Genomic DNA, 22,638 nt, shown 5'->3' on the forward strand with positions numbered 1-22,638 from the left:
TAGGTGGTCCTTTGCAGCATCAGGTGTTGGACTTGGTGCTCAAGGGTTCGTTCCAACTCAGGATATTCTCTGATTCTATGTATTGGGTTTTTTTTTATGCTAAAGATTTAGTGACATGTTTCCTGTCTTTCCCAATGCACCTAACATCCCCTTTTCTCTACAAGTTGTACAAAATCAAGTATCACAAATGCCTAGCCAGATCCTTTATTGTACCCTTTATCCAACAACAAAATGTGATGAGAGCACACATTAGAGAGATTTGTTTGTCACTGTTCTTGGCCAAAAAAGAAATTGGCCTAGATTTCCCAGCTCAGACCAAGGGCTATGAATTGGAGTTGTTACTATAATAGAATTTCTGTGTGTTGGCACCTAAGATGGATGGAACAGAGCACTAGTAACCATACACTGACTCTGACCTTTCGACCTGCTCTAGGTAAGTACTGGCTAAGATGGTATCTTCAAGCAGCTTCTTGATCAGTTCTTTAGTTGTTTTGGATTTCATGTCTTTTGTATGCAGGCATCCACTGTATCAAGAGCTTAAGTATGAAAACAGATCTTTGGATTCCTGTGTCACTCAAACCTCATTAATATCTCACCTTAATGCCACCTAAGGCCTCTATACCACTCATCACCGAGTTTGCTGCAGTGTTCTCTAAGCTGGCCTAATGTAAGGTAGCTGTGTTGAGGGAATAGTGTTGTTTTATGGCAGAGAGCCCAGGCAAGGGAAAAGCATAAACTTACAGCCAGAGATGGAGGAGAGAACAGAATAGCTGTTTTCCACAACTGTGCAAACAGATTGACCTAAGCTGATTGTGAAATCACAGTTATAATCCTTAGGTATTTATTTTGAGAAGCATTTTTCTATTTTTACATAAAATGATATTGCCACTCAAGTTAAGCTAAGTAATTCATGCATAATACTGCATTATTTGGAAACTCTTTAATTCAAGAAGAACACATTATGAAAAAGATTGTAATATGCTGCTCTGTTCTGTGTGTACTATGAGTTTTGTGATATAGACTGTATATTCCTTTCCCACTGACACTGCTTTGTAATTGTGGCATGTATTTCCACTGATCTTTGCTCGTGAGCAAGCTCTTAACACAAATAACTCAAGCGTGGATATAAAGGTTATTCCCTTGATTTTCAGCATCATTCATCACTGTAATGTTCTGAGATCATCTAGAGGTTCTGAATCACGGATGAGGTAGATAAAATTAATTTCAGTACACACTGATGCATATTGGCATTTAAAATTACTGCCCTACATTGTTCACCCCCACTCCTTTTGAAGGAATCTATTCCCCCACTTGCGTTGGATTTCTGGAGAGGGTGGGTTTGTGGCACGCAGTCTGCACATTAGCAAGCAGTGAGAGACTTGCATTTCTGAGTGAAAGTACACTACATAACCTCTTCACATCTCATTTTCCAAAGTTAAGAGCTGACATAAAGCAGACATACCTCATTATAAAGCAGCAAGGAGTACAAGGAGTTTTAAAGCACAGAAAATGAACAAAACAAGGATAGTGTTACCTCTGGATTAGGACTTTGAGCTTGCCTTTGAGCTTCATCGATCAGCTCTGGATACCCCTGTATTAGTGGGGAGAGAAGTGTGTTGTTGCCAACTTCTGACTTTGGAATTTGATTATGCATAAACAGAGGTCTCCTCTTAGACAGAAAATTTATCATTTTTTTCAGCTGTTGTTTTGGAATTGCAAGTTACTATTTTTACTTTCAAATTCTTTCTTCCTTTGTATTTGCATGGATATTTGTGTTTGCTTCCAGTGAGCAAAGGCTATGTGTACGGTGTCAGAGTTTAACCCTAAATTGGGTAGAAATAAGTTACAGAGCACATGGAAACATGCACTGTTAGTCTTTGTGCCTTTAAAAAGCTAATCTGAAATAAACACTGAAATGTCAGCATGAGTATGTGCAGGCACTCTAGATAAGCAGAAAATAATTTGACACAAGGTTTAGACTTTTCAAGTGTTGGAGTTGAGCAATACAGGTACTGTAATCTTGTTACTTCTTTAGTGTGGCAGACGTAAATGTCCCCCCAAAAAAGTTAAAGCCATAAAGTTATGAATTACAAGACTTGACTACAAGAACTTTTATGTGTCAAAGAAAATAGATTAATTAAGTGAGGGGAATTCATATTATATGTCATATGTCACCCACACTTGCAGTATTCCAAGCTGTTCTTAGCCTGTACTGTGACTTAATATATGCACAGTGGCATTGCACAGAGCACATGGGAATTCACAGGCCTCAACACAGACAAAATCCTCAGTTTTGGCAGCATTTTTTCTGATATTTGTCATTTGGCTGTAATAGGACAGATTTACCCTTACACTCTCAGGTGCATGGTAACTAGAGCACGTTACTAGTTTGAATGATTTGAGTAGTGCATCCAATGCAAATACAGCAATTTATTGAACGATCTTAGAACGATCTGTGAGTATGAAAGATTAGGAGTTTTGAATCAGCTTTGTTATTGTTACTTCTAGAAAACAATTGCCTGACAGATATTTCATTAAAATATATTTATTATTATTAGAAATATTTATTTCATATTTCCTAACCAGAGCAGATTGAAAATTTTGGCATAGTGACGGACTAATGAAATTATGCTTCAATTCCTTGGTTTGAGAACTTTCAACTAATATACTATCCATAGGAATCAACAGCTTCTTCCTCAGTGGTTCATCCAGAACAATAGATTACCTAAATATTCTACCTGAAGGAGGACCACTCCTAAACTTAGCATGTGTTTTTAAGTAGCTTGAATTGTAATATGTAATTTAGACGTACTTTAAAAATGTAATTCATATGATATCTAGTATCATGTGTGTCTAAACTTGGTAGACCAGTAAGGTAGATGATTCACTTGATTTGCTTATGTAGGTGGTTAGATTAGTGGTATAAGTAATTCCACAGACTCCATTAGCATTGGCTTCTATAATGTTAGGATGTTGCCTCACCCAGCTTATTGTCCCAGTTTGAAACTGGCAACTCATGATGCCAACTACCCTGGAAGGAAGTGTGTGACCTAATCTATGTATGCTTGAAGATTCCCAAAGCAACAGCTTTGCAGAGGCTTTCTAAATCAGCACTGGTATGAGAAGATTGCTGTTTGGTTAGTCTGGCATGATTAAAAGCAGACCAACACCTAGTTCCAGAACAAGGTCAAGAAATTAAAGGAGGGCAGAACAAGCCAAGAATAGCAAGTCATGCTCAGGGGCTTTGCAGGAAGCATTTTTGGCTGAGGTGTAAAGTTTTCCAAGAGATTTTTAGCAGGGAGGCATACACATTTGATGTGACACTGGATGTATTAGGGAAACGTGAGGAAGAAAATACTATTGTATAGAGAGAAGTAAAAGATAACCTAGTTTGTCACAATTTTTCTTTTAGGCAATTGTATATATCAGGCAGACTCTACAGTTGTCAGTCCCATTCCAAGACCCTGATTCAGTCATTCAGTATTCTTGTAGCCTGGCTTCATTCCTGCAGATCATTGTCTGTAATTGTCAGAGAGGTAGGGAGGGAGAGAAAAGAGGATGCAGTCTCCATTACTGACTGCAAGGTTTTTATTCCAGATGTTATTCCCCCATCTGAGATCAGGACAGCGTATGGCATTCAGAAGACCTGGCATGCTAGAGGAATATTGCATTCTTTTCCAAATAGTATCCAATGATGGGCACTATGATTATTTTAATTTTAAGAGGTGTAATTCCTTCTTATTCCATGTCCTATCACCACAGGCAATTAATTAATGGATGTCACCTCATGATTTAGGATGGCGTTAAAGAACATGTACAACTTTGAATGTGGCTGCTCAGTCAGTGTGTTCTGGGCCCTGCATCAGACTTGATTTGCTTTTTTAAAAATGATGAATTTAAAGAATGTGGTGGGAAGCAGCAAAATACTGGGGAGATCCAGAATGATTTTTTTTTTTCCTGCAGCTTTCTTTTTACCTGCAGAGCTACTGTTCTCAGGGTCAAGAAGTTCAATAGGATCGATATAGGTTGATGGCTGAGATGTTTGTAGTCTCCTTTGACATTTTGTTGCAGAAGAGGGCTGAAAGCAGTAGACAGTAGCACTGAACCAGAACGAGATACAGTCTTTCTCCCCTGCTTGCATGCTTTGTAAAGCTGTATCTCATTCATCCTGGCTATAACAATACACTCAGCAAGATCATCCCGTGCAGTAGTCAGAGGATATTCACTCACTACAGAAAGTCTACATATAACAGTAGTTTGTACTTAACAGTATAAAGACAAAAGAAATTCAAGCATGAAGTTATGTTTGGTGCCATTCTGAACAATTTGGGACAGAACGGAGGGGATGACTGTGGAATAAAGAGATAAAACAGTGTAGTCACACTTATAGTCTACAACTGGAACATACTGTCACGGGAGTGATGGGGCCTTGTCAGTGTCTGTTACTGCCTCAGCTTTAGAACAGCAGGTATAGAGAGATTTATGCAAGAACTCTTTTTTTGCTATGCTTTCATTCTTCAGCTTAACTTTGTTCCTCCCCAGTGACGCTGCTTGCTTGAAGTTCAAGGAGTTGGGTAGATTTAGTGAGTTTTTCTGCCACAACCAATACCTACTACACTTAGCTACACAAGTGCAGAAAGGTGTGGAATCACACATATACATGATTTAATACAAGCCTTGTTTTTCATATGCTATGCAGTAAAATCCAAATTTTCATATGATTCCTATTCTGGAAAAAAAGTGAAATGTCTAAAAGTGAAACGTCTAAAGCAAAAATTTCCCAAAATCATTCTCAAAGAGTATGAATATTTTGAAGTAGTGTACTTCCAAAAAATTGGACTGAATTTAAAATAATTCTGATTCGCTTCTGTTTCCAAACTGTTTCTTTTCAGCTCAATTTTTAGTGCCTTTATCCTAGAACTTTAGTACCAAGTAATCCAAGTACCAAGTAATATTTAGAACTGGCTTACATGTTCTCTTACAATAAAGTTTTCCTATCACTCTTTCATTTCCACAGCCTAGTATTTCTTAAACTAGTGGTGTTGAAAAATATAGACCACTAGAAGAGAAGGGACTAAAAGCCCTTCTTGTATCTTGTTTTATAGGCTTAGGCCTTTTCTAATGAAACTTTTTTTGCTGCCCAGAAGGGAAACGTCTTCTGAATTGCTCACCTAATTGCGTGTCTTGTCTACAACCAAAAATATTCACTAGCTCTATAAGTCCATCCAGTGGCTGCATGTGGGAATTGCATATTTTAGAAAGTAAATTCAAATTCCTTGGGATTACGTTTGCCAGATACATAGTTAGTATTATTACAAGAAATAAGCATGAAATACAATAAGCATGAAATACAATAAGAGAATACTCCCAGTGTTTGGTGACGTGTAGCTCTTTATCTGTAAAAGACCCTTTGAATAATGGCAAGACAATTTATTACTACAAGAGGAAGAAGTTTTATTCATATTCAAACAATTTACTTTCTAGAATAGGAAATGGAAACCTGAGTTAAATGCTTTAGCTTATTTTCATTCTGAAATTGAGATAACTCAGGTCACTGTGAATATAAGCTTAGAAGAGTTGTCCTCAGTTCTCAGCATGCTCGTAGTTCTTCTAAAACACGCCTGTAAAAAATTCTCTCTTCTCATCATTAAATTTATTAAATGCCACAAAATACTACATAATTCAATTTAAAAACAAGTGTGGTATAGAGGACTACAGTTGAACAGTGTGAGTTTCAAGTCACATTAAAAATTTATGTAGTCTATTTCCAGAAAATCCTACTTAGGTACAGTATTTGAATCTTAATGGTTCATCAAACTTAATCAGGCTAAATGGATTGTTTGAGAGTCTTCAACTAGATGTAGCATTTTCCCACAGTAATGACAGCAATTTGAGCCTCAATACCTTGAACCCTCCTTCTAACATCACTTCCATTACTACCAGAGTTGTAAGTATGGAAAACTCTGTGGAAAATGTGCTAACCTTTTTCTAGCTAAAAAAAAAAAAAAAAAGGTTGATTTGCTAAAAGCCTTTAGATAATCTGTTCTTGATAAATACAAGCTTCTAAAATCAAATACTTTATTCTTCCTATGGAAGTAAATCTAATTTTGCCATTTCAAGTGAATGCATTATGACATGGTGTACAATTACAATAACCTGTTATTTTCATGCTGTTACACTGTATAGGTTGGAAAGCATAAAGAGACTGACATTTAAAACATCAGCCTAAAACTAGCTTTTCTTAAATTTTAAGTGCTGTATGTTGCAATCTATGTAAAATTTAGTCTAGGAAAGTTTGAGAAGTGTGTCTAAGACACTGTCATGGTAGGTACTTCACACATATTGAAATTACAAAATGATGACCACTGCAGACTGTGGAACAGCAGTTGCTTTTTTACATTGTTATACATTGCAGATCTTCGTTTTTCATTCTGGAATTGCTACTATTGAGGTTGCTGTGATTGTAAACTCTTGCAGTTTGTCTCTAAGAATATATCTGGTTTTACAAATATTGTTCTAATTTGTGCTGATCTATTGCTAGATATCAGAGAAGAACCCAAAATGTAATAGGCCTTTTTTCTTGGCTGTACTAGAGTTTGTCTTGACCTGTACTGCAATTAAACAATAAACCTTGGAGCATGGAGGTTACAATCTGAAATGAAATTTACACATTTAAAAAACATTTTCAAATCAGGTGTAGTTTTTTAACTAAACAAAGCAATATTAATGAACATGTGCATACCTAACACTTTCTATGAGTGTTCTCAATATTTCCAGAGCCCATAGATTTTGCTTAAAGTTTAACAAGCTTTTGCAGTACACCCTTAATCCCTTGCTCAGGATTTCTCAGTGGAGAAAAAACTTGAATATTCTAGTTTTTGTCTGTCAGAAAGTCTTCAGCAAGTTCCAAGAGTCATCAGATTTGTTGCCCAACTCTGCACTGCCCTTTCACAACAAAAGCAAATGAGGAAGTTTTCAAGGATTGCAAGCAGTGTATTTTTTTCTAGAGTGAATACCAGTGAACAACTGGCATTGCTTTTTTTTTTTTTTTTTTTTTTTTAAAAACATACTGTTTTTAGTGATGTCCATCCACATATATTTCTTAGACTGGTTTTTCTTTTATCTCTTTTTTTCGTGAATCAAGCACTCGTTGCTTGGTGCACTTTTGCAGACAACAGAATGTGACTTAGAAAGGATTGTCAAACATCTTTGCAAAACCAGGTTAATTTAATACCATTATATCATATAATAGTGTACTTCAAATACACAATTCATTCTAAAACATGTGTTGGCACATTTTATAGTGCTCTGTGTTGTATTCCTCACATTTACATCCAGGGGTCTGTTTCCATTGTATTTTCACAAAGATAGTGATACACAGTTACACAGGTGGTGTTAGTTTATAAAATTACACGTAGCTTTTGAAAAAACTTGTTTCACAAACACTTACAGTCCCTCAGTTTATGAAGGAAGTGCAGACTGAGAAGACAGTATACTACAGATGAGCATAAACTGATCTTATTGCTTCCACTAGGAGGCGGTACCGAGCGGTGTGCTTGCTTACAGCTGTGTGTCTGGAGGCATAGACTCTTGGTCTCCTCATGAATTAATGTCTTGACAGAGCTGGAGGGCTTCTGGGTATCCAATCCTAAGAGATTTCCTCCTATAAATGTGCCTCCAGAATCTGCTGATTGACAAATGGCTAGTGAAAGACTAAACAAGTGATTTTTGTGTTCTAGAATTTTTTTGTGACAGTTTCTTATTTTCAATGTATTAAAAAAAAAAAAAAAATCAGTCTGAAAGAATTGGCCAATCTCATAACCCTTTTTATTTTTAGTACTATATATTTAAGGATTGCAAAACTTTTACTTCAAGAATGGAATAGGCTCAGCCATTCCAATCCTCCCAGTGAATGGTACTTCATTCTTCATAGTAAAAAACATTCTCCACAATTTACAAAAAGAAAAACAACAACAACAAAAAAAAATAGCCTCAGTAGCTTCTTTGTTGGGATAGGATTTTCATAACTGGAATTTTGGTGCTCAGATACCACCTGTATCATCCCACAATGCTCCCGTTTTCTTTTTGGTGTGCAATTCTCTGTCTTAGACACCTAAATGCCACTAGAGAATCCACAGCAACTGAACTGCCTTTGCAGCAGGAGGACTGACTGCAATTAAAAGGATGTGGGATTACTTTAACTGGGCACAAGTTTAGTATAACGAATAAAATAGGAAAATCTTATTCCTAAAGAAGTACAGATTGATCCAGAGGCATTTGATTTATTCCTGCTACAAACACTACCTTATATATTAACAGAAACTCTTCTGCAATGTACATTTAAGAACAAGCTTTTATTCAACTCTTATGATAGTGTAGTATTTGTAGTAACAGTGTAGCCACAGGAAAGCTGGGAAGGGATTTTTTAAGAGGGTAGGGAGTGACAGGATGAAGGGAAGTGGATTTGAACTGGGAGAGTGTAGATTTAGACTAGAGATCAGGAAGAAATTCTTTTCTGTGGGGATAGTGAAACACTGGAACAGATTGCCCAGTGAGTTTGTGCATGCCCCCTGCCAGGAAGCATTTAAAGATGAGGCTTTGAATGGGCTGTGATGGGGCTGTGAGCAATCTGGTCTATGGGAGATGTCCCTGCCTGTAGCAGGAGATTGGAACTAGATGGGCTTAAAGTTCCTTTACAGCTGTACAATCAATGAATTTACAGATGTTATAGTTATGAGATACACCAGAGAGCTTACCTACATAGTTAATACACTAAAGCAGAAAAGATAGGACACTTACCTGTATCCTGGGCTCACTAAGTGAAACTCCAGCAGAGTGAATCACTAGAAAAGATCCTTTCTTGTTGATAGTCAGCTCTTAAATGAGTCTAGGAGAGGTGCAGCCAGGCTCCACCCCTTCCAACAGCACAGCTGAATTGCCTTCACCTGTGCTCCTTTGGCTGACTCAGTGCTCGCCTCAGGTGATCAATCAGAGGTTCAGGCCGTGTTTCAGCAGTTTCCATACACCTGCCCAAACCTTTCTGTGATTCTATCATTCCTTTACTATTGAGAAATAAAGCTCATATGGTGGAATGTGGTCATATAAATATGCATACCAGAGATCTTCCTGGCTAATGAAATCACTCCTTTTAGCCAAAACCAGCAATATTTTGGTTTTGCTCTCATCATGTAGTGCTGGATCATGTTTTGCATGTAACCAAAAAGCTGCAAGGATGAATGGATTGAGCTTCTTAGTTTCATTAATCCTATGCTTACTGGCAATGACTTTCAAAATCAGAAAGTACAAGGAATGATGAAAAAAGTAGAAAGAAGGACCAGGAAGTGGAGTTGCTGGGAGCAGAACAAAGCTACTGTAACCACGGCTGTAATGTGGCTTGAGATTACCTAAGCCTCTGAGCAAAGTGGAATTCTGTTGATGAATAAATGTATTAATAAAGAGAAACAGCAGTGTTTATTAAAAACAAAATGAACAGCCCACAAATGATACTCTTATCTCTGAAGTCTTAAGTTACTTTTATCTTGTTTCACTTTAAACAGTTTGTGTTTTCCAAATAGCGTTATTTCCAAGGCTGCTCTTGTAGTTTTCCCTATATGATAAAGACTTTCATCCAAGTCATTGTCAGATCTGATTAGAGTGTGGGTCCTAACATCAGACAGCTCACTGTCAACATATATTGAGTCTTTACTGGCTGTCATACATATGTTATGTAGGTCACCCATATATAGAGTGGTTGGGAGTGAACTGTAAACTATGGGTTGTAAATACATTAAGAGTCTCTTGAAGCAAAGCTTGAGTGATTTCTGATGCCAACAGAACCCTGAGATGATTAATTTTGCTGCCTGTCAATTCCCCATGGAGCATGTCTCCTTTATAAACAGCAAGAGAAAGCCAATGGTATTCAATAGAGAAGTCGAACATAGACACTAAAATGGTAGTGCAGATATTTACAAGATGTCTTATTCTATCATTGCCAAAGGCAAATGCATACAATTGTGTTTCATTGATGTAGTTCAAACAAGAGTTCTGAGCTTATGAAATATAATTTGCTTAATTTCCTGGCTATAATGCTGTTATAACTGGATATTACATAGAACAACTCTGTGTTTTAGTTTATTCTTAGTATATAAGTTAAGTTACATAAGTTAAAGTATAAAAGCAGAAAACATATTAGTGCAGAGTTAAACATGCAAGTTATGAACAGACTTAATCTACACTATGTGCTAAAGAATATCAATTTTCACGACAATGCAACAGAAAATGTTTTTGACACTAAGAATCTAAGATTTTCAAATAATTATAATCAGTAGTAGCAAAGGAAGAATAATTTAAGTCAATGATCTTAAGGGGAAAAAAAGTGAAACTCAGCTGAATTGTTTCTGAAAAATAGTCCCTAGACTTCAGTCATAAAAAATGGTACATTTTGCAGATTGCACTGCAAATGATTCCCAAACCTGTTGGCAGAATCAGAATAACAATGCCCAATTGTACTTGCTTCTCACCTAGGGGAGTAAGAGCACTGATCTGAATGAAAAGACCAAATAACAGCATGTCCTCTGTATTAACCAATAGTATCAGGCATAAACCCTGTCACAGCAAATAATAATCTTGTTTCCATAGAATAATCTATTTTTGACTCTGTGCAGCATAGTAATCTAAAGAAATATTTTGTGATTGTGTTGAAGGATATTGCATATTTACTGTAGTTAGTCTGAAGGAACTTTAAGCATGTTAACAGCAAAATCTGTTTCACTGGTTAAAATCTAGTCCAAAAAGGCAATGGTTGCGTGGATCAAAATCTAGTCAGAAAAACAAGCAAATGTGGGTGGAATCTATAAAACAGCAAGGACCTGTACGCAGAATTATCTTTGTAACAGTGCTCAGATGCAGGGTGCGTTTATCTGTAAATGTTGATTTTAAATAACCAAAATTTCTATTAAAATTCCTTTATATCTTCTGATCTCACATTTGAAAAGTCAGATAAGGACCATTTACCTTAAGAGGATGTGATTATTCTGCACTGTCAGCCTTCACCATCATTTGTAATGCTCTGTAAAACTGCAGATTATTTTCTAACACTATCTGTAAAATATGCTGCCTTGACAAAATTCAGATGCACTGTGGCTTGGTTCTAATTCCTTATTACCAGAGATCCACAACTTTTTCTGAACTTGGATAGTTGATCAAACTTCTTCTAAAATGCTGTAGTACATGAAGCATAGAAAATTAATAGAAGCTTATTTTTCTAGCATTATTTAAAGTTGGTCTTCCTGCAGCTCTTTTTACAGTCTTGTTATAATATAGCTAACATTATGTTAAAAATCAGTTAGAGGTTATGAGATTGCAAGTTAGAAGTGTTTTATTTATTGCCAGATTCTCTATGGTGGCAATGAAAATGCTTTCTAGGTTTCAGTCTAAAATGTGAAATAAGACTAAAAGTAATTACTCCTGTGTGAATTACACAGTTCCTTCTTCTGACAGTAAATTTTTCTCAGTTATACTTTAAAGAAGTCTAAAGACACTGAGAATTATATTAAACATATTCCATGTGCTCAGAAGTGAAAAAGAAGGTTCAAATATATTCATTTCAGACTCAGATGGGATATAACTCTTAATTTTTCCATTTGTACTCTGGACAATATCTCATAGCTCTATAAAATTTCTTATTCTAAATGCAGGTGGGTTCTTAGAGCAATATCGAACCTGTTCATTCCCTTTAGAAATCTAGAGTAATAACTCACAGCATAGAAAAATAAAAATAAATCAGTTCTATCCCAGATATGTTACTGATTAAAAAAAAAAAAAAGAAGAAGAGGAAAGAGAAAAGGAAAAAAACCCCTACAAAACACAGATTTGATGTTCCTTTCCAGAGTTATTAAAAAATGGATTAAATATGTGGCTTTACTTCCATATGGTGCTTAACATTGGTGGTTACACGTGGCATTGGAGATAAACTACAAACCCATCACTGGGCGCTGCCTAAATATGCAAGAACTGGATAACAGATTCCTTCAAACGCTTTGGTTCATCTCTCTTGGGGCTTTTTTTTTCCCCACCAGCTTGCTTTAAAAAAAAATTATATTAATATTTGTGGGATTGCATCCATTTCCGAGAATGCACAGTCAATTGCATTGTAGAGTGCAATAAAGACATCTATCTGTATAAAGTATTTCATTCTGTACATGCTAGGATGATATTTAGTAATACAGATCTTCATAAAATATTTTCAATTTTTGCCTGGAAGAAAATCTATCATTTATTCAGAGGAGGAATTAGAATATGCATCTTTCCCTAAAAAAGTAAACACTTCAACTCTGTAGTTTCTAAAGATTGCAAACTGGGGAATGTTGTGAATTTTGTTTTGTTTTTCATTAGAAGGAGCTGATGAGATGGAGACACCAGCACTAGAAGGAAGGGAGTTGGTAGCTGAGAACTTTGAATGAGGATAAACCCCTAAGTGCTTATGGGTGGCAAAAATTAGATCCTTTTGTTCTGTTTGTTTGTTTTTTGTTTTGTTTTGACATCACTTAGTGCTGTCTAGGAGGCAGTCCATTAAATTCGCTGGTTTGAATACCTAAATTTCCTGCATTTTATGGGGAATGTGGGCACCCTATCTCAAGAAGTTGATTTTATTGCAACACATAAATCCTGGATGGAAGTAGGCCAAGTTATTTTTTGTACTGTAAAAACTGAGGGATTTTTTCCTTAAAATAAAATGCCAGAATTTTTTGTGCTCAGCTTCAGACAGAAACTATAAATGAACCATTTTTCCTTTGGATGTGAGAATTTGTGCTGAGTTCTGCTAGCATGTGTAACTAAAGGAATGTGAAAAGTCTTAATCCCTAGTGCCATATGATATGACAGACTATAATATTTCAGAGTTTGCTGCCAAATCCTAATCTAATATAGGCAGACACTTTTTCTTTAGCGAAAGATTTTCCAGTCATGTCCAAAAATGTTTAACCAAAGCAGACATGGAGATTGTGATCTGTCTTGGAGAACGGAGTAGTTGGTAATCTGGATAATATTTTGTTACTCCTTTATTGCAAAAAATTAGATTCAGACTTCAGCAGTTGCTGTTTAGTGATGCCTTTATTTGGGAATGTATGGTAACTAATCATACTGGATTGATAAAATTATGCTTATGCCAAAAAAAAAAAAATAGCCAAAGCATTCAGAAGCACAACAGATTAGCTTTCCACTGCAATTCTGATTCCAAATCATTATAGATCAACGTTATTTCACTTCCTATTGAAGCAGAATAGGACTATATGGAAATAACATGAAACCACTCTGTGAAATCACTTCATAAGGAAAAAAAAGCCTTTCTCAGACAGGCAGATTTGTCAAGTAAAACAAATGTTATTTTCTTGTTCTTCTTTTCTAATACCTTGCTCATAGAGATGATTTGTGAGTAAATCAAGACATTCTATTAACATTAGATTTTTAAAAAATTATTTATTTTTTACTCTTTTTGTTAGAGTTATGTGTAGTCAGGTGTTGTATTTAGATCCAAATTTTTAATTATTTTTTATGTTTAAGATTTCTGGAGTGGTCATGTCTAGATTTAACACACGTTGTCTGAAAAGAACAGGAAAGCAATAACGTGAGGTGGTAATTAAGTAAACAGGTAAGTTGCTTTGAATATTCTACTACGTCAGGAACATAGCAGATGAAACGGGGTTTCACTTCTTTTCTGAAACAACCTGTTCTCATTTCATTTCCATTCCCTTTGCCCCCTCTACTTTCTGCTAGAAACCACTGGTGCTCACGGGATGGCACTATGCCATAGCAGGGTGTTAGGAAACCGTGTCTGCAGGTTCCATTTTATGGCAAGGTTTATGGCATCCCTTTATAAACTCTAGAGATTAGCTCAGAACACAGTTTCCCTGTGTCACAAATATCCCGCCTTTCAGACCTACGTCACTTGGGGACTGCAGGAGATTCCTGCTGTGCAGTTTGAGGGAATACCGGTGCACACAGGGATTGCATTGCTAACGGATTTGGAAGGACGTCTGGCCTAAGGTCCCTCCATGAAAAAAAACCTGTTATCTAAAGGTTCCTCCTAGATAAGAACTGTTTGGAATAAATAGCAAATGTAGGCAAGAGTGTCTCCAAGAAACACAGTTAATCAGTTAAACAGGCTTTAACATATTTCATTCATATATTCTTGGCCTACCTTCTAACCATTTCATTGCTTTATTTTTATTAAATATAAAAAGATTAAAGAATTTAAAAGACATCTCTCACATCATTTGTGTCAAGACTAGCACAGAGGAAATGCATTATCAAGCCCCAGCTACCTGAGATCCACTGAGCTGCTTGAGTCATGGAATGTTAAATTAATTGGGCTGGGTGATATAAGCAATGAAGAGTGAACAAGGTCAGTCCCCACCCCGCCAAAGAAATGAAAAAAAAAGCTTCCTGTCATGGAGCTGCTGTGCAGCTTTGCAGAGAGGAGAGCTGCTTTCTGGAAGAGGAAACAACCTTTGCAGCTGTGAAACCTGAGAGAACAATGGAGATTGTGTACACCAGCAGTTGAGGGGAGCTGCTTTCGGCTCTCCAGGGCTCAATGCCAGACCGGTCCCTCAACAGCAATCTTTTTTCTGTAATAAATTCTAAACTTCTTTTGGCCTTATTGCCACACTCTGAGCTGAAGTGAATCTGAACAATTGATAGAAGGCACCCCCGTCTTAAAAGCTGTTGGCGTGTACTGAACTCCAACAGATCTGTTCTGGATGATGTAGGAGAGGTATGAAAAGTATGCTCCCACCATATAGAAGTCTTCTAATGCAAAATTGGTTCATTTCTGATTACTGAAATATCTGAAAGAATATGGATTACTAACTTAGAACAATTAGAACAATTGGTGTATATTGTTAAAATTACAATCTATCTAGAAAAGTGATCTTTATTCTTAATTAGTGTAGCTTTTTTGCTTGATATTTTCCTTTTGCTGGTCTGTACACCCTAAGGAGTGACACAGCAAGGAGCAGAAAGCTTAAATGTGCTCACTCTCATCAGAATGGGAAGTTTTGTCTATTAGATGATGCCTGAGTTCTCCCATCTCGACCTAATTCTAACTGAATCAGTCTCATAATACTCTTCACTTTTAATTGGAGAGTATTCCTCTTCACATTCTGTTGTGCTTTCTCATCTGCTGCTATACCTTTTCATAAAGAGGGCTGCATTTTCACTGTAAGTAAAGCAGTATTTGAGTGTTTATTGCTCCCCAGCCTAGAAAATATAAAAGTTCCATGGCATTGTTTACAGATACATAATGGGGTATGCTGTGTGGTTTTTTTTAAACTAACATCTCTGTTGGTCTGGAAATCAGTGTACCAAACACAATGATTTTAGTGATGAATACTAGTTTGAGTCTGACTGCATTATTTTGCCTGACAATCTTTTTTTAAATAAATAAGTAAATTTATAAATGTATAGTTTTTTCAGCAGGCCATTAGCCTGATTCTTCTTTACTTACCTTTTCAACATATGGGACTATTTATGTAACGAGGCATTAATTAATATAAGTTGGGAGTAACAGAAAAAGCTCATGTGTTTTTTTCTAAGTCCATAATAATGTTATAGGCTCTAACACTGTGAAACTTGGACCTACTGGAGCTAAACAAAAACTTGTTTGTTTGGTTGAAATTTTCAAAGGTTATCCCAAATACAGAATGATGATGAAAGATAAAGACAGCAACGATAAAAGTTTATGCCTAAAAATGATCGTAGAAGGAAAAGAAAAAAAAAGAAATGTAATGATTAATATTGTTTTTAGAATCATTACGAAGGCTATTTCATGGTTAATGCATGCTTGTAGTCACTGTGGCTCTGATCCCCATGCAAACAAGACAAAAAGCGTTTTCCTCTTGTTTGTAGACTGAGTTTAAACTAAAACCTAAACTTCTTATGCCTGTCTTAGCATTTTGAAAAGGAGCAAAGGAACTGTTTAAAACAAAGGGAAAATATTCTTCTAGACTTTACTTAGACTGAAAACTTCACTTTTTTTCTGTCTTTGCTCTTTGGAAATATATTTTCCTCTTCACTCCTTCCAACTTGCCACATTAGTGGTTCTCAAAGCCATGACTGATAACGTGCAGGTAGCTCTTGCTTACCCTACACAGGCTCTTCTGTACATTGCAGTAGTACATACCATAATAACTCTATGGAGAAAGAGCAAAGCTGTTTTAACATGCCTGAGTCCATTCCCTTCCAGAAGTCTTATGATTGCTGTTACACACTTGAAAGAGTTCTTTGTTAGGCCAAGCTATACAGATGCATGGTTTAGCTGCAAAACACACTGACATCTCATCCCAAAACATTCATCTATTGGTCATGGTATTTATATAGGTAGACAGCTGTAATGTGTTTGTGGATGTCAGTAAGTTGTAGCAAACTAATTCTGTTATGGTCTGTTATGCATTAGAGCTAAAATAGAAACAGCAGTGTCAGAATACCTCAGAATACCTGCTTAATCTTTGGGGGTTTTACTCTTTTTTTTTTTTTTTTTTTTTTTAAAGGTAAAAATGATTTGCAAACTATAGTGGAACTGCTAAGTCACGGCCTAAAGCAGTGATTGAGTACCTGGTGGGAAGGCAGGGCCAACCCAGGGCAGCTCAGGTGCATGCAATGTACCTGAGTGAGCAGAAGGCCTGGAGCCAGGATGCACCCCTTGCCAGACCTCATTTAAGGTAAGTAGGTGTGTGTGTGTCCTTTGGTTTTGTGTTTATGGCTGTATTTGAGTATGTTCTCACTTGCTGCAGCGTAGGACTTTGTAATTCTACTGTAATTGCTGTATTTTCCATTGTGTTACAGCGTTATATGAACATAAAGTGAAACCTTAAAAATTGTGATGTTAGATTGAAACAACTCTGAAGGGTACTTTTTTGTTCAGTGTCAGTTTGAAGCATTTTTTTCAATTTAAGGTCCTTGATTTTATTCCAGGTTCTGTGGAGTCTACTTACCACAGACTCTTATTCTCTCCTTCATTATAAAACCTCCTTTATCCGTGTACTTATTAAGGCTGTTGTTCTTTTAAGTTCATGGCTATGCTGACAATCTTGTCATGTGAACGTTCCTACAAAGAGTTTTTTCATACTACCTGCAGGCGTTTACATGCGTTCATCTTGTAAGAGTGGGAACAAAATTATTGCCTCATCCTTAAGAATTAAAATTGTTAGGATTTTCTATTTCTTACTGAATGAGACATATGATTCTAGTTTATGGTTTTTCTATGCATTGTCAGACCAAATATATTTCTACAGTACAGCAAAATATTATTGTTTTTTTGTATTATATAATAGTGAACTTTCATAGTAAGTAGCCTGTAAGTATTAGATTAATATTCAAGGATTTTTTATTTGTGTTTTAAATTGCATACCAGGAGGGGATTGTATGTTTTTTTTTACATATATGTTTGTGTCTGTAGTCTTGAATTGGAGCCAAGACTGTGTGAAAATATTACTCGTGTGGAAGCTCTGAATGTTCTTTTTCACACTTATCATTATGCAAGCATTTTCTCTCCTTACTATCTACTACCCTGCAATTCTATTTCCTTTAAGTGATGTTATTTCTGGCTCATACTAGAAAATATTCCGTCTCCTTTCAACTACCTAGACTCATTTTAAATTAAGTAGTTGCTATCCTTATCTGATGAATGATGCAGTACTTTAACCAATACTGTTAAGGATTGGGAAGATCTATAGATCAGCTGCTTGAAAATAATAAGGCTTCCAACATTGGTACAAGCATTTCAAGTGTAAATTTTGTAAGTGGGCTCTTGAAGACTATTTGATGTTTAGTTGCTCCAAAAAACTTTACGCAATTGGCTGTAAGACTTTTTGCTGGTGCCTATATTCATACCACAACAACACAGGAGGAATGGAATTATCATTTCTTAATGATGAGATAATCTCTATTTTTCCTGGCTGGATTATATTTAAAATCTAGATTTTTATTTTTGTTTTTTATTTTTTTGACAAAAAAGGGAGATGAAGCTAAGGCCAGTGATAAATTTAGTCATGAAGAAGTTGAAGTGTGGAGTAAATGGTGTTCTACATCAACTATGTGCCATTTCTATGTAGGATGTGAACATGACAATGTTAGGGAAAATTCTGTCATAATTTACTTGATTTTATATTAAAAAACAAAACAAAACAGGATGATGCTGGGTTACTCATGCAAGACAGGCATTATTTTGCAGGTTTGTGTGCTTTTCACACTAATTCAAAGCACTTGGAGGCAAGTGCCTGTATTAGGAGAATTCCTAGAATTGCTCATGATTATTTCAAGGAAAAACTTTCCTACCACCCAGAGGGCAACTTAGGGCAGGAATTCAGCGCAAGTGACTGAATAACTTTCCTGAAGAGGCCCTTTTTCCTTACTTGTACACAGGAAACAGATGGCAACTAGCTGCCTAATTTATTGCATAAAAAGCAAAAACGAGAGTTGTATTTGCCACAAATAAAAATCAAATCAGGGAGCAGATAGGAGATTGTCATAGGCCAAATGCAAAATAAAGTACTTAATGCTAAAACTAAAATTCTGAAAATGTCTGCTAATGTGCTATCTAGATTTTAGGCTTTCTAGCTTTTTCAGCTGTGCCAAGACATATATGGAGATGCTTCTGATTTGGTGATCCTGGATAGGCAGTGTGTGTGTGTCATATCTCAGTGTAATCATGGTACAGAAACTATGTGTTTTCTTCCTTATGACACATACTTTTCCTCTATTTCTTGTTTATATATTATTAAAGATTTTAATTGTTAAAGCAGTGTTTAGGAGGCCCATTCAGGGATGAGAGTTAATATAAAAATGGAGGAAATTTTAAGCTTTTTACAGTTAGAGATTAACACTCTGATTGTGATGGATGCTACACAGTAACAGAAGAAGAAAAATTGTATAATTGCTTCAGGCAAAAACTATTTAAGAAGATTGTAAAGATTTTAAACCTGTTTTAATTCAAAGCAGGAGAAAAACTGTGGTTGGGCTGCATGAAATGGGGAATTGGTAGAGCAAGCACCAGGAAATCTAGCTGATTCCATCAGTGCAGCACAGGTTTGAAGCTTCTGGTGAAACTAAGTAAAACCAAGATAATACTACAGCTATATACTATATATAGTTTTTTGTGTTGACTCTTTTTTTTCTTTTTTGCTTTAATTCTAAGAAACAAATGGAAGAAATGTTAACAAAACCAATATGGGTTGTATTAATCAGTGGCAAAGGAAGAGGTAAGTTGAAACCAACATCTTGCTGTTTCTCTGTGTTAATAAATGTTCAACAACTAAAGAAATCCAGACAGGACAGGTTTGAATGAGTGTCTATAGAGAGTACATCAATAGATGTGTATTCAACAGTGCTGTTGTAAGACTGGCCAGTAATCACAGCCTACATTAATTCCAGAAAGTACACACAAATAATATTTCTTGGCTCCATTTTGAAAGCAGCATTTGGAAAGTTATTTGCACTAATCCTGTAACAATAACAGGATTTGTGTTTCCAACGTAAGCGTAGCTTTGAAAATGTAACTGTGTCTAATGCAATAGTCATAGAAATCCCAGACCTCTTGACCTCTGTGAAAAGGGAGAAATTTTGCCAAAATATTTGCCTCTAAACTAGAAAAAATGTCCTGTACCCTTTAGGATCCTCACCTCAGCAGTCTCTTTTTTTCCTAGAGGGATGTAATATAATTAAAAAAAAATGAAGGAGGAGGAAGAGATATCAAAAGAACCCAAATCTCCTCCTTGTGTGTCTTAAAATCCCAAGCTTCTCTGTCAAAGATGTTATAATGCCTGTGATGAAGAATGGTGACTTTAAGTGCTGAGTGATTTAAAATGATACCATAAAACTATAGAAGGGCTTAGGTTGGAGGGGACCTTGAAGATGATCGAGCTCCAGCCCCCTGCCATGGGCAGGGTTGCAACCATTAATCAGGCTTCCCTGGATCCCATGCAACCTGGCTTTGAGCTCCTCCAGGGGCACCCACGGACTCTGTGGGCAACCTGTGCCGGTGCCTCACCACCTTTTGAATAAAAACATTCTGCCTACTATCTAAGCTAAGTCTCCTTCCTCTTTTAGTTTACAGCCATTCCCCCTTGTCCTATCACTATCTGACTGTGTAAAAAGTTGATCTCCCTCCTGCTTGTAAGCTCCCTTCAGGTACCGCAAAGCCGCAATGAAGTCTCCTCAGACCCTTTTCTTCTTTAAGCTAAACAAGCCCAGCTCTCTCAACCTTTCCTCATAGGAATTCTCACAATAATCTTTGTGACTCTTCTCTGGACCTGCTCCAACAGCACTGAATCCTTTCTGTACTGGGGGCCCTGTGCTTGGATGCACTACTCCAGAGGAGACCTCCGGAAGGCAGAGTAGAAGGGGGCAATCTGTTTCCTCTCCCTGCTGGCCACCCCTCTTTTGATGCATCCCGGATACTGTTGGCCTTGCAAGATACAAGTGCGCACCGCTGGCTCATGTCCAGCTTTTCATCCATCAGGACCTCTAAGTCTTTTGCTGCAGGGCTGCTCTCAGTAAGTAAGTATGCTGTTGTACTCTCCTCTTGCCTGACAATGCATAGTGTTATCTATTCTACTTCAGTTCCTGCTTCCTTCAGTCTGAGGAGAAGGACATATGGAATTGGATTTTTTTTTGTCTTCTACCTAGAAAGATTTGTGTATAAGCCTTACATATGTTTGTGTATAGAACAAGAAGTTATGTGAAATTCAGTGATTTATGCAGGAAAGTAGGAAGTAAAATCTGAATAATTTCAGCCTATGTTTTTCTGTTCAGAATTCTTGTTGACTTTAGAGGAATGTGAGATTAGTCTATTTTCAGAATAGAATACAATTCTCCACATTAAGTATCTGCCGGAATGATTGGATATTGGACTTTTGCATCATACTAGATGTTGTCATTTTACTATGATATTGGTTTCTAGTCTTGTGTTTTGCGACAGGGATATTGGTTATGATTATATGTGACATATTTTAAAGGACATGTTTAATAACTATGCTCAGAATAGCAGTATCTGAAGATTGCTGCCATGTATGGCACCCTTGTTGTGAGTCTGAATAAAACTAATTTTTTATTTCACAGACACAAAGTATTCTCAGCATTGTAAAAAAAAAATAAAAAAAATAAAAAACTGCTTGCAAGCCAAGAACATAACCTAGTCAAGAAGTACAATAAAGGATATTAAATAACCTTTCAGATATTTCTCCTTACCTCTCAGTTAAAAGGGAAGTAATTTTCAAGACAGTAGGGTTTTACAGAGGAAGAAATATACACTAGTGAGGCTTCAAAAAGTGATGAAACTGCTTAAAAGGACCAGAAGGTGGCAGTACTCCATGCGTCGCTGAATTCCTAGCGCCCTCTGAGCTATCCAGTGTTCATTCTGAAGTGCTTGACATCTACTTATCTTCAGATGTATCCAAGGGAACTGTGCCCTTAAAATAATAACTTCCCTTTCTGGCTACGTTTGCTTTTCATGTATTTCGTGGAAGTGCACAATATGTAAAATAAAGTATTTCAAGAGGTCTGAAAAATGTGCTTGACCAATTCCCTTTCTACTCACAGGCATTCCTGCAGACTGCTGACTCTGTCTCTTGCTATGGTCTCATGTGGCTTGTTGATAAATCACAGAAGTCTGCCAGTTATACGTGTAGCTTAATTCATGTCAGGTGATCTGAAGTAAAATTTATCAAGGCTGAGATTTACTTGATCCTTTTACTTAAGAAAAATCTTGGATACTGGTAATGTAAAATAGTTCTGTATTTAGAGAAGTATCTCCAAGACACAATTTGAACAGGCTTCTTTATACTTTGAGCAGTCATTTTCAACAGAAGTAAAACTGTGGGTGTTAAGATGGAAGTAGCTGTGTTTTATCCCCCCTGACAACTATCCTCCTGTTTGTCCATCAGACCAAATCCAGCTAATAATGGATCCCTTTTTCCAATTTCAAAAACAACTGAAGGGTCCTTGCTGTAAACAGGGGATGGTTATGGTGTATGGTGATGTATGGTATTCTGTAATTCTAAATGAACACGATACGTTTATTAGTGACTGTTGTTGCAGTAATAGGGTTGTATGTGTGGTACTGTATTTTGCACAGTGCTGCTCTGACCATAACTGTGCCTCTGACCATGTTACATTCGCTTTTCTCTGTTCCTTCTTCCTTTGGCCTTCTCACAGTGTTGGGATTGTTATCCTTGCGGTTGTCTTGCTTTTATGTTTTCTTTCCTTTCCTTATTGCCAACAGTGTTGCTGTTTTTTCCTAGTAAAGGACCAGAAGAGAAGTGAGCCACCATGCATTCAGTGCAAGTGGAGGTCTGTGTGTTCAAGATGGCAGTTATAAATCAGCAGTTCAGTGAGGGAACAGAGTGGCAGGGAAAGAAATCTCCTTTCTCTGTTAAAGTCCTGTATTGATCTTAGTTTAAAAAAAAAAAAAAATAAAATAATAATAATAAAAAATTAACTGTATCAACTTACTTGCTACTATAAATATTAAGAAAGATACAGGTTATATTCCTCACTACTACTACTTTTCCTCTTGCAGTCATACTGCTTTCATTACGAAGGAGGTGGGCTTCTCTTACTGAGAGCTATGCTACTTTGATTATACCA

General features: G+C 36.5%; 1 long non-coding RNA gene across 5 annotated transcripts in view; it reads left to right on the plus strand.

Annotated features, from left to right (window-relative positions):
- The window catches only part of LOC122165450, a 36,761-nt gene extending 14,406 nt beyond the window's left edge, over positions 1-22,355 (plus strand). For 3 of the 5 annotated variants that reach the window (XR_006170482.1, XR_006170478.1, XR_006170481.1), the window contains 3 exons: positions 16,545-16,715; positions 19,190-19,253; positions 20,316-22,355. This is a non-coding gene — a long non-coding RNA (uncharacterized LOC122165450). Of the gene's footprint in view, positions 1-13,560; positions 13,649-16,544; positions 16,716-19,189; positions 19,254-20,266 lie in introns of all 5 variants that reach the window. The other 2 variants (XR_006170479.1, XR_006170480.1) reach the window with 2 other exon arrangements.
- Positions 22,356-22,638: the final 283 nt, after the last annotated feature.

The sequence above is a fragment of the Centrocercus urophasianus genome, unplaced genomic scaffold, assembly GCF_019232065.1.
Source record: "Centrocercus urophasianus isolate 14NV4802_14NV808 unplaced genomic scaffold, USGS_Curo_1.0 seq_3, whole genome shotgun sequence".
NCBI classification, from domain to species: domain Eukaryota; kingdom Metazoa; phylum Chordata; class Aves; order Galliformes; family Phasianidae; genus Centrocercus; species Centrocercus urophasianus.